The sequence below is a fragment of the Tympanuchus pallidicinctus genome, unplaced genomic scaffold, assembly GCF_026119805.1.
Source record: "Tympanuchus pallidicinctus isolate F22 unplaced genomic scaffold, pur_lepc_1.0 scaffold1, whole genome shotgun sequence".
Lineage (NCBI taxonomy): Eukaryota > Metazoa > Chordata > Aves > Galliformes > Phasianidae > Tympanuchus > Tympanuchus pallidicinctus.
Window position 1 is genome coordinate 75,452,992 of NW_026294618.1, and position 14,281 is coordinate 75,467,272.

Below are 14,281 nucleotides of genomic sequence, written 5' to 3' on the forward strand. Positions count from 1 at the left end.
GTTCAGGCTGGTATCTTGACTGAATAACTGTAATTTACTTCTGACTCATGTTTGACTCATCACTGGCTTTCTTCCAATATAGTCAGGACAAGGCTTGATCACATACCTGAACAAAGCCTATGCTAATAATGATTAATTACTCCTTTTTTCCTTCTGTCATTTTACTTCCTTCCATTGTCTAGGATTGTGTCCTCTTAAGATATTGTTTAGGTGCATACTTGTGATGGAAAATGGTTGAAGCAATGGAGAAGGTGCCTATATATTTTGCTATTACTATCTAATTTGTCTGAATGGCCTTTATTCCCTGTCACAAATGGAGAGCTTGGTGCATTACATCTGGGAATGAGTGCGTATAGTTGCTGAGGACAGCAGTTTTTTTAATCAAGGGATTTTCTTATGCAAGCATCTGTGTACATGGCTTTTCCATATTCATTGGATACAAAGCAGAGACAATGAGTTTGTTGCGAATCTTTTTGTTTAGAAGAGAAACTGTAATGCATAATTTAGGAGTACTGAGCATAGGATGTGCTTCAGCATTTCTGTTGCTGATTTTGGACGTGAACTTTGGGAAATTGCACGGTTCTCATTTTTCATAGAACAGTGGTATTACTTCTATAGCTGCTCTGTGCCCATTTGAAAAGAGTATATAGGGTTCCCTTCCTGCAGGTTCCCTTTCTTTCCTCTGGCCTGCACAAAAGTACGTATCTGTCACAATGTGATAAAAATAGTGATGGCTACTCTGATTTCAGCGGGAAGAGGAATAAGCTTGGACCTGTTGGTGTAAGAACCTGCAAAGGAAAATAGTTACAACAGAACATCTCCTCTGAGAATTCTTAAATTTCTGTGCTTGAGTCTTGCAATATCTGAATACAAATAAAATTTCGATTGAACAATCATGGAGGATATATTCAGCAAAACAAGGGACTAATTTTCCTTGTTGAAAAGCATGGATACGTTTCCAGTGGGTTTTCACCCTTCCTGAGAAAAGGGTTTATATTCCTGCACACATGGAAATTTGTGGAAGGACTATAAGCTTATCCTGGACTTTTCTTGCTCCTCTTATCTTTGATTTCTAGCAAACAAGTCTTAGAAACCAGTTTTACAGTATGCCCAATTTGTTCCTCCACCAACACTATATGTCAGAACAGGGTCCAGGCTTTTCAGATGTATAAGTAAAACAGAAATTTTGCATTCCAGCAAAAGAAAGAGCTAAAAAAGTATTTAAGAAATAGTTAAGAGTTTAAAAAAATGTTTTAACACAATCTTATCCAAAGTAGGAAACCAAATTGGATTAGTTCATGTAACCATAATAGAGGAAGTTCCTTCTTTCACAGAATCACAGAATTGTAGGGATTGGAAGGGACCTCTAGAGATCAGCAAGTCCAACTCCAAAATTTCCTCACAGTGTTCTCATTAGCAATAGTATGTCTAGCCTGCAGTTTAAGTTCTGTTCCATTTTTTACCTCTCTGATTTCTTCTAGTAATCCTGTATTTATGTAATTCTGTAATTATGATCTAAAGTTCATATAGTTTCATCAGTTCCCCATCATACGTAGCATAATTTACATTTTAATATGTCTGAGTTAGGTGTAAAACTTAGTAAGTGAGTAACTGCTGGATAACAATGTAACATAACTGTCTGAATGGGAAAGCTTCAGATGAAGCAGTGGAATTCTTGGCTTGTTTGCTTTTAATTGCTTTAAATTTTTGTTGTTTGTTATGTATCTTATGTTCAACTTGGGCATATGTTTTGATATGAATGGGCAAAAATCTGTTAATTTTCTCAGCAATTCCTTTCATATAATGTTTTCTCTAAGTTTATAAGTCTGTCATTTGTGGACCCATGAGGAAGAACTGGGTTTAGGAAAGCTAATATTTATTTTCATTAACTTTTTTTTTTTTTTTTTTTTTTAATTTCTATTGAAATAACCTGTTACCAACAGTCCCAGTGTGATAAAATTCCGGTTCACTTTGGGTTTGAACGAACTGGGAATTCTCTAGCAGGAAAGTTTGTTACTGGAAATCCTGGCTCAACAGAGTTGGAAGGCTAGGACTTGCCAAAGTCCTATGTTTCCAATGTTCCCAGGAATGCCAGCATTCAACAAAGAACCCCTGAACTGGCTTCCATGAAGGCAGGGTCTTAGCTGTGGGGCAGGGACCCCAGCACAGAAGTGATATGTTACTGACTTGCCGTCAGCTTGAGACCTCTCTGTTTGCCAGGGTTGGTGGATATCAAAGAAGCTGCACAACAGAAAGTTGGGAACTTTGAAGCATAGATCTTCTATTAGTACAATTTACAAAGATTCTACTCTTGTTTCAAAATTGATGACAACGATTCACATAAAGTTCTAAAGTTGCTTAGGAATGGATCAACTGTCTTGTACAGACATTTTTTTGAGCGGGAAGATTCTACTATCAACAAAATTTTTAAAAGGTAATTAGCCAGCTCAGTTAGTATGGATAAGGATAAAACTGGAAAGTCTGAAGTGGCAAAGAGAATACAAGGGCAGCTCTGAAAGTAATGTCTACTGTTTTATTATGTTGGTACACGATGTCAGAGGCAGATGTTGGTGGTATGACAGTAGGTTTTGAACCTTTTACCAGTATTCCATTACGTGTTGTTGCTGTGTGACAAAGGGCAGCAGAGGGGCAGTCTGACAGAATGGCGTCTGACATAGAAGTGCAAATGACGCAAAGGTGTGTCATTGAATTCCTCCACGGGAGAAAAAAATGGTACCCAGTGACATTTATCAACACTTGCTGAATGTTTCTGGAGCTCAAACAGTGGAAGTGAGCACAATGAGGTGGTAGGTTGTGCATTTCAGCAGTGGTGACTGTGGTCAGTTCTGCAAGTGCAGGTTTTTACAAGTATAGTATACGGGCTTTTGTTATTTGCTGGCGGAAATGCATAGGGAATGCTAGCATTCAGCTTTGCAAGAGGAGGAGGATGAAATAATGAAAATCGGCATCTCACTTTGATGTTAGATACACCTTTGACCCTAGTGGAAATACAGCATTGTCAAAGCAAAGTAGTAAAGGATCTAATTTCCAGAATCTCTCCCCAAAGTAAACATTTGTGACCATATTGCAAATAAATTAGCAGTGGTGCTTGTACAAGTTGTGACATACACATTTGCTTTGGCTTTGCATTTCCTGGCAAAGGGAGCTGATCCCCAGGGAAGCAGTCTGTTGTTCCTTACAGGTTTTTTTTTCATAGCTCTGTTTTCTTTTGGGCTGAATGACGCTCCTGCTCTGTAAGCTACCACAGCCTAAGCATCACTTTTTCTTCTCTCTATGCTGCCTTTGAGTTATTGAATTCTGAGCTATTGTGTAAAGGAGAGTGGCAGATTGCTTTTGCTGGACTTAGACAGAGTGGCACTATTCTGGATGACTGTACATGCTATTTCCCCAAGTCCCCTCATTTTCTAGAACATACTCAAGCCTGTTTTGTTCTTTCTGACAATGGGCCAAGAAATAGAGGGGAGAAAAAGCAGGCTTTCCATGCAGGAAAAACAAATTATTCCATGACTCAAGTTTCCTTGGATTTGCTCCCCAAGCTGCTTCCCTCTTTCTCCCAACCCCCATGTTATGTTAAACAAAAAGTAAACTAAACCAGATTTTTTTTTTAATGAAAACCTGAAATGTTCTTTCTGTCTGAAACCATGTTTTGCTGACTCTCCCATTCCCTGTAAAAAATAGCTCAAATGAAGAATTTTGCTGCCAGCCTTAGTAAATGGGTTATTTTCAGGTGGCACAGAGTTTAGGATGAATGGATGTGGTCTCTGTGCTTTCTTTCATTTATTATTTTCCTATGCATACTATTACGGAACTCTGCCACTGAAAGGTATTTGATATGTTTGGGCAGAGAATAACTGAACTTCAGTTACATATTATTCTTCTCTGTGAATTACTTGTTGGTGCTTGTTAATCAGAAAATAAAACAGCAATGTTTGCCCATAAAAATCACCCCTCTGCAATGGATGTTAGGGGGAGAAGCAAGTCATCACTGAGGTTTCTTTGGCAAGTCACTTCCAACCTATTAGCAAAATGGACTGAAATTTGCAATACTGTGTTTACTTCTTATTTTTCTGTAGCAATGGGATTCATTTTTAAAGAGCCTAGTCCCATTGTGCTAGGTAATGTATAAATTCAGACAGGAAAAAACAAACAAACAAAGCCAATTGTGAAAAAAGAGTTTCTGCAGGGAGGCAGACCAGACAGACAGAGACGGAAGGCAAGAAGAAACAAAGAGATATTATTGTTCATCTTCATAGTGGTGTCCTCAACCCGTCAATAGTCTAATATTAGATACCTCTTGCTGAGTTTTGGTTGGCATTGTAGAAGAGAGATGATTAAATCCTTTGAAAAGGGGTAACAGGTTACACTGCAGATACTTCTGAGGAGCTGTTTCTGAGTGAGTAGGGCAGGGTAGAAGGCAGCACAGACAGAGCTGTTTTGATAATCTACTGAGTGAGAGATGCAGGAGCCATTGTTATGGCAGGGACTAGCATGGAGCCCGTCCTATCTAGGAAGGGCCGTGAGTGGGAGGTGAACAGCAACTGTGGCCAAATGCCAGGGATGCTTGCAAAATGCTGACAGGTGAGCTGGCAATATGATAGACACTCCTGAACTGTTCTTCTTTCTCTGATGTCTATTGATGACATGCTAAACAAGACCCAATTAAAAATATATTTTTTTTTAGTGCTTGGCCTGTAAGAATTTAATGTTCCATTAAGTAGTATTGTGTTAAAAATCAAAAGATGGTCTTATGTCATACCATCCCACTTTGCGTATTGAATAACATACTATTATTCTTTTGATCCAAGTGGCTAATGAAGAAGCAGTGCTTTGCAGTTACTCCATTTAAGGAAAGTGATTATAAAAGGAATGGATCAAGTATTTTTAATACTATTCAACTCCTTTACAAAGTAATACAAATTCTTGCACGCAGATGGACAGAACCAACCAACGTTAGTTTTCTCTTTTATACCACCATGATATTTCAGGCAGGACTTTGAATCCTTCATCTGTTTTAGGGCTTTTCTTGATTCTACAGTACCAAGCTTTTCTTGCCCAGGCTTTTCTTTCTGCTTCTCCACTTGAATTTCTGTGTCTTTCTTTTGTCAGTGCCAAAGGTAACAGTGAACAAAGCTTCACTGCTCAAGCCATCCTGGTTTCTGAGTAGGTTCAAAACTGTCTTTGGAGGAACAGAAGTAAATGCCAATTCTCTGACTTTGCAAACTTTTTTTTTCTCATCTAGTGACTGCTTTAAAATAATTTATTGGACTTTTCACTAAATAGGGCAACAATTATTGCACTGGCCTTGACATGCTTTAATCCAAGTTTTAACAGTACAGTACGTATGTTAATAGTAATTATTCTATTAGCCATAGTCTGTACGAATCATAATTTGAACAATATTTGTCAAAATGTGTTTTCATAGCTGTGTTCAATCTTTGTATCAGTTCAGTGAATCATGATTGCAAAGATGACTTGAAGGGAGCAAAATTGGTGTGTGTTTTGACTAAGCTCACAAGAGACAGGAGACATCCCTTTTTATTCTGAGAGTTTGCGTTTTGACCATGTGATGCAGATGTTAGGATTATTTTTGCAACATTACTGTATACATTAAATAGATGTCTATGAAAACCTGTGTTGTGATCAGCAAAAAAGCCAATGCAACTTATTGCAAGATGCATTCTGCAGCTCACTTTACTGCCATCCATCTTGAAGCTTTTTCAGAGAGAAGCAGTTCTCTTCCCTTTGCAAAGTAGAGGTTCTCTCTCCTTTATCACTCAGGTGTATAGGAAGAAAAAGTTAACTGTTACATGATAAACCCTTTATTACAAAAAGCAATTTCTGAGGTGGAAGCTGTTTTTGTCCAAAGTTACCATGGTTACTGAAAGGGGGAAAAAAAGAATGATCCCTTGAGGCATTTAAAGGAGACATATGTGTTCATCATTCTTGTCAACATGATTGTTGTATAAATTAGTTAGTTAGTTCCACTTGGAATTAAATCCAGATAGCCTTTTGCCATTCAGAAGGAGTTGCTCAGAACTGGGAATTTTGCTCTTCAAATGTTTCAGCAGATCCAGGCAGAGGCCTTTTTGCACTTCAGTTAGATTTCCGCTAGGTATCCTTTTTTTCAGAGGAATTTTAACACCTGAGGCTGCTGTAAGAGAAAGATGAGATTAATAGAACCTGCAGGAATTACTATAAAAAATAATTGTTTACCTCATATTTTTAATGCAGTTATTTGGTCTTTCTGTAATGTAAAGTCATTGTGGTTGTGCAAGTGCCATTGCAGGAGTCTGTCAGATTACATTTAGGTTGGCTGTGAGGTTGAAAGAAAGGTTTTTTGAAGAAATTTCCACCCAGTCACGTTTTCACACTTTAGAGAGTAATTGCTGTTCCTTCTCTTTGCAAAGCATAGAAGCTGCTGCTTCACGGGAAACAAGGAGTACATATCAACCAAGCTTGGTATGGGAAAACCCATCCCTCTGTCCACAACAGACAGAAATCTTGTGTGGAAAAGCAGGGCTGCATTTCTGCCACATGGTCTGTCCTGTTTGGGAGGGGATTAGTTCTCAGCCCATTAATGAGCCAGCCAGTGGACAAGCAATTCATTTTGGCCCATCTACATGCAAGCTGTTGAAAGCTTGAGAAGTGGCCTGGCAACTTGTCACTCCAGGTAGCAGGACTGCAGAGGTTAGTTGGTGAGGAGCAGATCCTGTAAAGATGGTTTTCTAGAGCATTGCATGTGCATGGAAGGGAATGGGAATGGAGCTGACACCGAGGAATATGCTTATATCTGCATTGGGGAAGTTGGAGGCAGGATCCACATGCTGTCCTTACATCTCAGTCCACAAGTGGAGCAGCAGTTCTGTTATATGGTGGAATGGTTATACGCTCAACCAATTCAAGTACTGTACTTAGATTCTGCTATTTCTTTCTTTGTTTCTTTGCCTCTGGTCATCTTCCATAAAATAAACATTTCTCTTTTCGCTGGGAGAATTAAATGAGCAAGAAAGAAAGTTTTTTTTCTTGAGAGAAACCTACAGCCCTTAAATGAAGCTCCTTGGTTATTGAAAAAAGCGTATCTATTTCCATATGTTATTGTAGCAGAACTAGTACTCTTATTTGAGCATCAACTGTCAGAGATAATGAATATGGGTAACAGTGTTGCTCAGTAAACTTATTTTTGCCTCAAAAAGTAATTAAGAAAATGTTATTTTTAGTGACAGCTTTCTATATCTGTTTAGAAATCGTAGTTATAGGTGAGCTTGTGAGCACAAGAGATGGCGGATGTTGCCAGATGGAATTGAAAGAGAAAATAATACCAAAATGGGGTACAGATTTTCTCTGATTTTATCTGCTTGTTTGTTAGAAGAATCAATCCTTTCTGTGGTTGTTTCATAGTACTTCACTATAGTATGCTTCACACGGGGAAAGAACTGTAAAAACTTAATTGTGTAATGTTTGCATTGGCGTGTTTTGCTGAATTTTTTTGTAAACTTTGAGTATCGAAAGAAAAAGAGATCGCTTAAATCAATTCAGACTGGTGGCACAAAGTTTTGCACATTCCTGAGTGACTGTATGTATACAGTGCCCCCTGCATTGTCATGGATGTATGATTTTATGCACAACAGTACTTGACTTTTTGGCAACTTTGTTCTTATATCAAAGTGACTTGTTATGAATGATCACAATTTATTAGGAGCTTTGAAGCACGTTCAGATGGCTCAGTTAGTTTTGGCTTTTCCATTGTTGTGAACCTTCATTAGCTGCAAAAACCTTTAACATTGATCACATGCTAAGTGTGCTTTAAACATGTATTCATGCTATTGAAAAGTATCACAGCACAGTGGCCACACTTTAAAATCTCTTAAACATTAGTGTTTATGCAATTGGAGTGAAAATTACTGGATTTTTTCTGGAATAAAAACTTTTTTTTTAAAGACTGATTTCTTCAATTGTTTTCAGAGGTATTGTATTTCCGTTTCCTCTGCTTTTCCATTTCACTTATACTGTTTGTTGATAATTTTGGGCTTCATTTCAAAGACTCAGTAATGCTTTCTGAAACGTCCTCTGCCCTTCCCCCCTCCAAAATATCTCACCCCATTAAATTGCTGTTTAAATCCATGAAGAAGAGGTTAATATAAATCAGGAAAGTCAAGGTGAAAGAAATTTAAAATTACAAAGGTGTTTCTCACTCAGTGCTGAGCAAGGAAGTTAAGTGCTGAACAAATTGCTTAAATCTGGATCCCAGTTAAGTTTTCTTAGATCTTATGCAAACTGCAGGCAGTGTACTCTAAATTCTCAACTGTAGACCTTACTACATTTTTTTTTTCTCTTAAAATTTCCTAAAACTCTTCTCCTCCCCACTTTTCCTTTTGTATTTGTCTCCTCTCAGCATGTGTCCAAAAGTAGAGCTCAGTGGGGACACTGCAGAGGCTCTGCTGCAGCACTGATGTAGCATCGTGGATTAATGATTGGGCTGAGCCTCCTGATTCAGCTGCAAGGTTGTTCTGCTTTCCATTATCCTAAAAGGCTGGGTTTTATCTCATTTATCAGATAAGACATTGACTTAAATAGATAACCAGCCCAAGTGAGAAAGAGTCTAGTGTGAACTCTATTGTAATACCGGAAATACCATTAGATAGAGCTCTTTTAATTTACTGTCTTTTTCACCTCTTTGTTTAAGAATCAAACCAATTTGGGGAAATATCTCATTGGATACATTTACCTTATTTACCTCTTTATTATTATTATTTTTATTTTTTTATAGAAAGCTCTTTCTTCACGCTCTAAGTCATTATCTCTCTTTTTCCTCACTGTGTAGATCCTCAATTATTCCACTTTCTTAGGCTGGGATTCGTGGTGCTAGGTTAAGTAAATTGATTACTGCATTTCTGATTGAAGCCAGTCGTATAAACTCCTCCTATGGATGAATGGAGAAAAATGCTACCTCTGTTAGGATGGGCAGACTTGCCTACAGGATGCTTGCTTTATTTTGCAATTGATTGCAAGGGTGACTTTAGATTAACTTTAGAATAACTATTTTTACTCCCTTAAATAAGGTGAAAAAAGTCACTATTATGAACATGTCTTGTGTTCTGCTCTCAAGCTGTAACTTCAACATGAAAACAGATACCAGGAGAAGTAATAGGAAGATACTTGCAGAAATTTATTTCTGCCAGGATGGACCTGTAAAACTGGTTGTCTTATTTTTGATATGTAACAGTATTTCAGTTATACATAATAAAGGCAAAACACAATTTAAAATCATTGACCTAATCAAAAGGAGATTAGAACAATTTTTAAGGTCTCTGTCCCTTAAAACATCTGTGGATCTCAGAAGTGATAAATTGAGCAAGAGGGATGGATGGGGATGTTATGCGTGCAATACACACTATAGACACGGTGTGTATAGATGCATCTTCTAACATTCATAAGTGTGCATATATGCATGTAGATATTAATCTCTACCTTCCCTCAGCACAATGGGAAAGCATTGCAAAGATCTCTGTGTGGTTAACAAGTTACCTTAAAAGCTGAGAGAATAACTAGCTATAGATTTGCATTTGTTTATTAGCTAGTGGATTGTTTTAAAAGGAAGAGTTTGGTGTTCTCTTTTAAGATATTCCCAGTAACTTCTCATGCATTTTAACCAAGAATGTTACCCTTCTTGCTTAGGTCAGTCCTCCTCTACATTGCATGATTTTTCTCTTATGTGGTGATTGAAAATTCTCATACAAATGGCAGCATTTTATATTACATTCTCTAGGTATCTGTGAGGCTCTATTACCCTTCTGTAGATTTCAGTTGGCCTCATCCATATTAATAGCTGCTGGATTTTTTCACAGATCAGCTCAATTTATAATATTTGTTCTGAAGGGCAGATGCTTAGTTAGAAAAAGATGTGGTGTTGAAATGCCGTGTGTATTAAAAGGCCAGGAGAAATTCTGTACATTCATAGCAGCACATATTCTGTTACAGAAACAGAGATGTGGGAAAACTTGAAAATTGTTGATCCTTTCTTTCTTATCTCCTTTTTTTCCCACAGAAAATATGACACAGGTATTTCCAACTGTACAATGTAAGCCTAACTATCTTTGTTGTAATTAATATCTTGCCCCCTTCTTCGACCATTTTGTATTGCTGGGTGATTAGCCAAATACAGATCTTGATTTGCAGCAGAATTTTTTTTTACTAGCTCAGCACCCCAGCCCAGATTCTAGAAGCAGCACGGCTAAAGTAGCTGCCTCCTTCTCTCTCTCCCCAGGAAAATACCTCAAAGATTGCATTTTTGTCTTTAAAATTCTGTCAGCTCTGAGGAGCAGTGCTAAGGTATGTGCTGGCAAGAGATCTGACAGAGGCACCGAGGCTGTGGGTTGCTTGGCCACACACAGAAGGAGAAGGCATGCACCCTGATTGATAACAGCATGTGCAGATGTGATAAATGTGAGGAGGCCCAGACTGCTTTTTGGGAAGCTGAACAGCAACACAGACGAGGACGTGGGACTCCCCCAGGGCTCGTGCTCGGTGAGCAGTGGAAGTCATGAATCTCTTTGGATGGAAAGGCGTTATTCATCATAACGACTATTATGCCATGTGGGGCATTGCTGAAATGGAACACCATCGTGTGATTTCCTATCTTATCAGGGTGTATTAATAATGCAGCAGTAATAATAGAAGCACAAATTAAAAATAACTGGATGGGCAGATAAGCAGAATTCTTGTGATTAAGGGGATCGGGAATTGCTTCAAACAGTTAATTGCAGACCAACACAGAGGGAATTTGCATTAGATATTTTGCCTTTATTTTTTTTCTTTTCATTTTATCTCTGCAAGCATTATTTCAGGGGCTTTTACAAAGAGACAAATAGGCTCACTATTTCCTCCCAATTTTAGACTATCCTTTTTTTATCTCCAAAGAAATGAAGTATCTTTTGCTGATCCATCTAATTCAGCAGAGACTAATAATGCTGAATAAGAAGAGTATTCTGATTATTAGCCTTCCTCTACATAAACCGCTTATCATTTTCTCCTCCCACTTCCAGCCCACAACATAAAGGCAGACAAGACGTTACAAATGTGAAATATTCAGGCTTTGGAATGAATTGACTGTTCCCTGGAGGTCTGTAAGCTCCTTTTTAATCACAGCAGCATGAAATCCCTGGCGTCCTCAACTCTCTTGGGTCAGAATAGTTGGGCTGAGAAGAGAGAAATGTGAGCAATCGGTTATCCAGCACCTGGTGACTGTGGTCTCCCTCTGTCCTTTCTTGTGCAGCGCATGTCTGTCTGCTGCTGGCCTGGCAGGGCTTTACCTGATTTTAGGACTCTGCAGCATACCTTTCAATATTATTAAAATAATGACTAGTAACCTTCCTTTGGTCACCTTCTGGGTACCAAAATGTGCTTTTTCTTAAGGCTTGAAACTACCATTGCCTTGATTTCAAGTCCTATTTTCAATATACTCTAATTTTGCTTTACAATAGGATAGGTGATGGAGCAAGTGCAGTGTACAGCTGCTTTGCACAGCTTCATGCAAGCAATGCTGACCCAATGAGATAAGGCTAACAAGCCCATTTGATTAAGTGCCTGATGTGGTGATGGAGCAGAAGCTTAGCAAAGGACTGCAGCACAAATGTTACTCCACCATTTTTCTGGAAATTTATGAAACTAGCAATATTGAAGCTCAGTGTCAAAGACTATACATCTTTTGTTGTCTTGCTTTTACCATGATTCTAGTGGTCCAGAGCTTAAGGTGATGCAGTGCAAGGAGGTAAACTATACTGGCCAAATGAGAAGTGGGCAGACTCCATTCACCTGTGCTTACTCTTGAAAAAAACATGTGGAATGCTTTCTTATTGTTAACTAGATGACTGAAACACTGAGTGTATGAATTAAGGTGGGTGGTAAAATTTTTAGGGATCATAGCCTACAAATAAGCTGAGTGTCTGTGTGAAGATAGCTGCTGACACAGTCCACCAATCCAAATCCAGACTCTCTTCCTTTCATTTCCTCCCCAGGAAGGGGGAATGATTCACAAATGTTTTCCATCTAGCTGTCCACTTGTCTGATGCACATCTTATTGCCACTAACTACCTCTGATGTCGGTTGCTGATCTCAGTTTGGCTGTTGCAGCTCTACTGACTGGGACATTGTTCTGGCCATCACTGCATCCTCAGTGCTCTTTCTGCCTGTGTCTGTTCCAGTCTGAGGAATGCATCTTAAATATTGATGCTCCTTATCATTTCAGCCTCTTCCCCTCCTTATTCCCCCTATGTGATTTACATATGCATCAATAAAAGTTTTCTTTTTTTCATGCATCTGGAGGGTGGAAAATGGAAATGCATAGTCAGTCACCAAAAACTGGAGATAAAGCATGCAAATTGAAGCTGCTTTTCTCATATGCTCGGTCTGTAAATTCTCAGACAATCATCCCAAAACAACAGTTAATCAAACATTCCTTGTTGCAAGGTACTGACATCCTCTGCTGTCTCTTGAGGACAGACTGTGGAGATTCGGTCAGACCTGCAGACTGTACCAAAGAATGAGGTCATTAATATTTCTTTTTAAAAAATTTCCAGTTACTGTCTAGACAGCTAATGTGGGTGGGTGCCTAGCCTGCAGATATGTAAATAGAAATATATATTGTTTTCTCATGCTGTTTTCTCTCAGTGAAGCTTTTGTCTCTCAGTGGGTTGTGGGTGGTTTCTGTTTGTTTGTTTGTTTTTGTTTTTGTGATTTTCTAGTTTTGCATGCCTGTTATACAGTGATGTATATCAATTTGTCCTAGAGCATATGGCTAGAGAGGCTATGTCCTGTCTAAAAGATGAGGTACAAAGCTCAGATTTCCTTTCTCTGCAAGTTACACTTACATTTATCTCTCTCAAGCATCTTTCCACTTAAGTTTAACTTTTTCCCTCATGGTCCAATTATTTTTTTTCCACTTTTATTTTCAGTTTACTACTGTAAGATAGAATATTCAACAAATTCCCTGCCCCCTGTTGGAAAACTTCTAAAAATATGCAACTAAGTAAACACGTCCGTTACTTAGTCCAGGATCAAATGACCTCAAAAGACAGATAAAGCTGAGATAACACGCTCTCTCCCTCCCTTCTCCCTCCGCCTTAATCCTAAAACACTGCTGTCCATCCATACCCTTCATTCATCTCCTTGGAGGAAGGTTAGCATTCTTCCTTAAACAGCAGGGTCAAATTGCACACCTTACACTGCAGTGCACTTCCTTGTTTTGAAGCAAGTGAATCAAGTCCAACTGATAAGAATATCAAGCCCTGAATAGTTAAAAGCTGGCAACTGATTTTCATACTTTCAGGATACTAACCTTGCATACTTCATAGCAAGCAGTATTTTCAATAAATTGTGGAAATGCAACAAGTTTTATTTCTGAACTGGAAGCTAAATTGAGTATTTGTCATGCAAGTGTTATCATTTGAAGTCACTTTCTTTTAAGATTAGATGTCAAAACAGTCTTCTGAGTGGAATATAAAGGCTTTTATACCTGTGTAAGGCTTTCTGAACCAATATGAACCCAATTCAACTGCAGTTCTCACAAGTAGAAAGCAAATGTTGCAATGAGTGCTTCCTGATCACAGTGTGCTCCAGCTACTGAGACTTGAAGAATGGAAAGGTAAATTGTAGCCTGCTTTGCCTGGCTATGCAAGCATTGCAGATTGCTGGCAGATCTGCTGCCCTCCACTCACGGTAGCATCGTGTGTGGTAACTGAAGTTCAAGGAGTACATGGGACAGCAGTCACCCCATAGTGATCAAGGGACCCTCAATCAGCTGCCCTTTCCTGTGTGGCATTGTGCAGGAATTCTGTTCTTTGGATCCTCAGAGAGATGTTATGCTGGAAACAAATTTTTCAGGGAGACCATGGGAGCATTTTATTTCAATTTTTTTTTTTTTCACATCCCCAGAAAACAGAATGGAAAGATACTTTCTCAAAAGAAAATGGTAGAGGAGAGTTTTAGACTCTGATATTTTCAAAATTCTGGCAGCTCAAGATTGAGAGCAGTGGAGAGAAGGCTGTTGGTGGTCTTTCCCTGAATAGACAAATAGATCAGAAAAACCATAATATGAATAAGCAGTCTTGACTGAGAGCCTAAGATTAAACAGGCCGAGACACTAAACAATCCCTTGCCCCTTGAAATGGCCCCGGCTAAATAGAGCTGAGGTATGTTAATAGGTAAATTGATCTTAATATAGGTTATGCTCGGTACCTGGTCTGTTTAGAGAAACATTTTGGCC

At 38.6% G+C, this 14,281-nt stretch overlaps 1 protein-coding gene across 1 annotated transcript in view; it reads left to right on the forward strand.

Annotated features, from left to right (window-relative positions):
- KIF26B (kinesin family member 26B) overlaps positions 1–14,281 on the forward strand; it is a 280,597-nt gene that overhangs the window by 179,977 nt on the left and 86,339 nt on the right. The window lies entirely within an intron of this gene.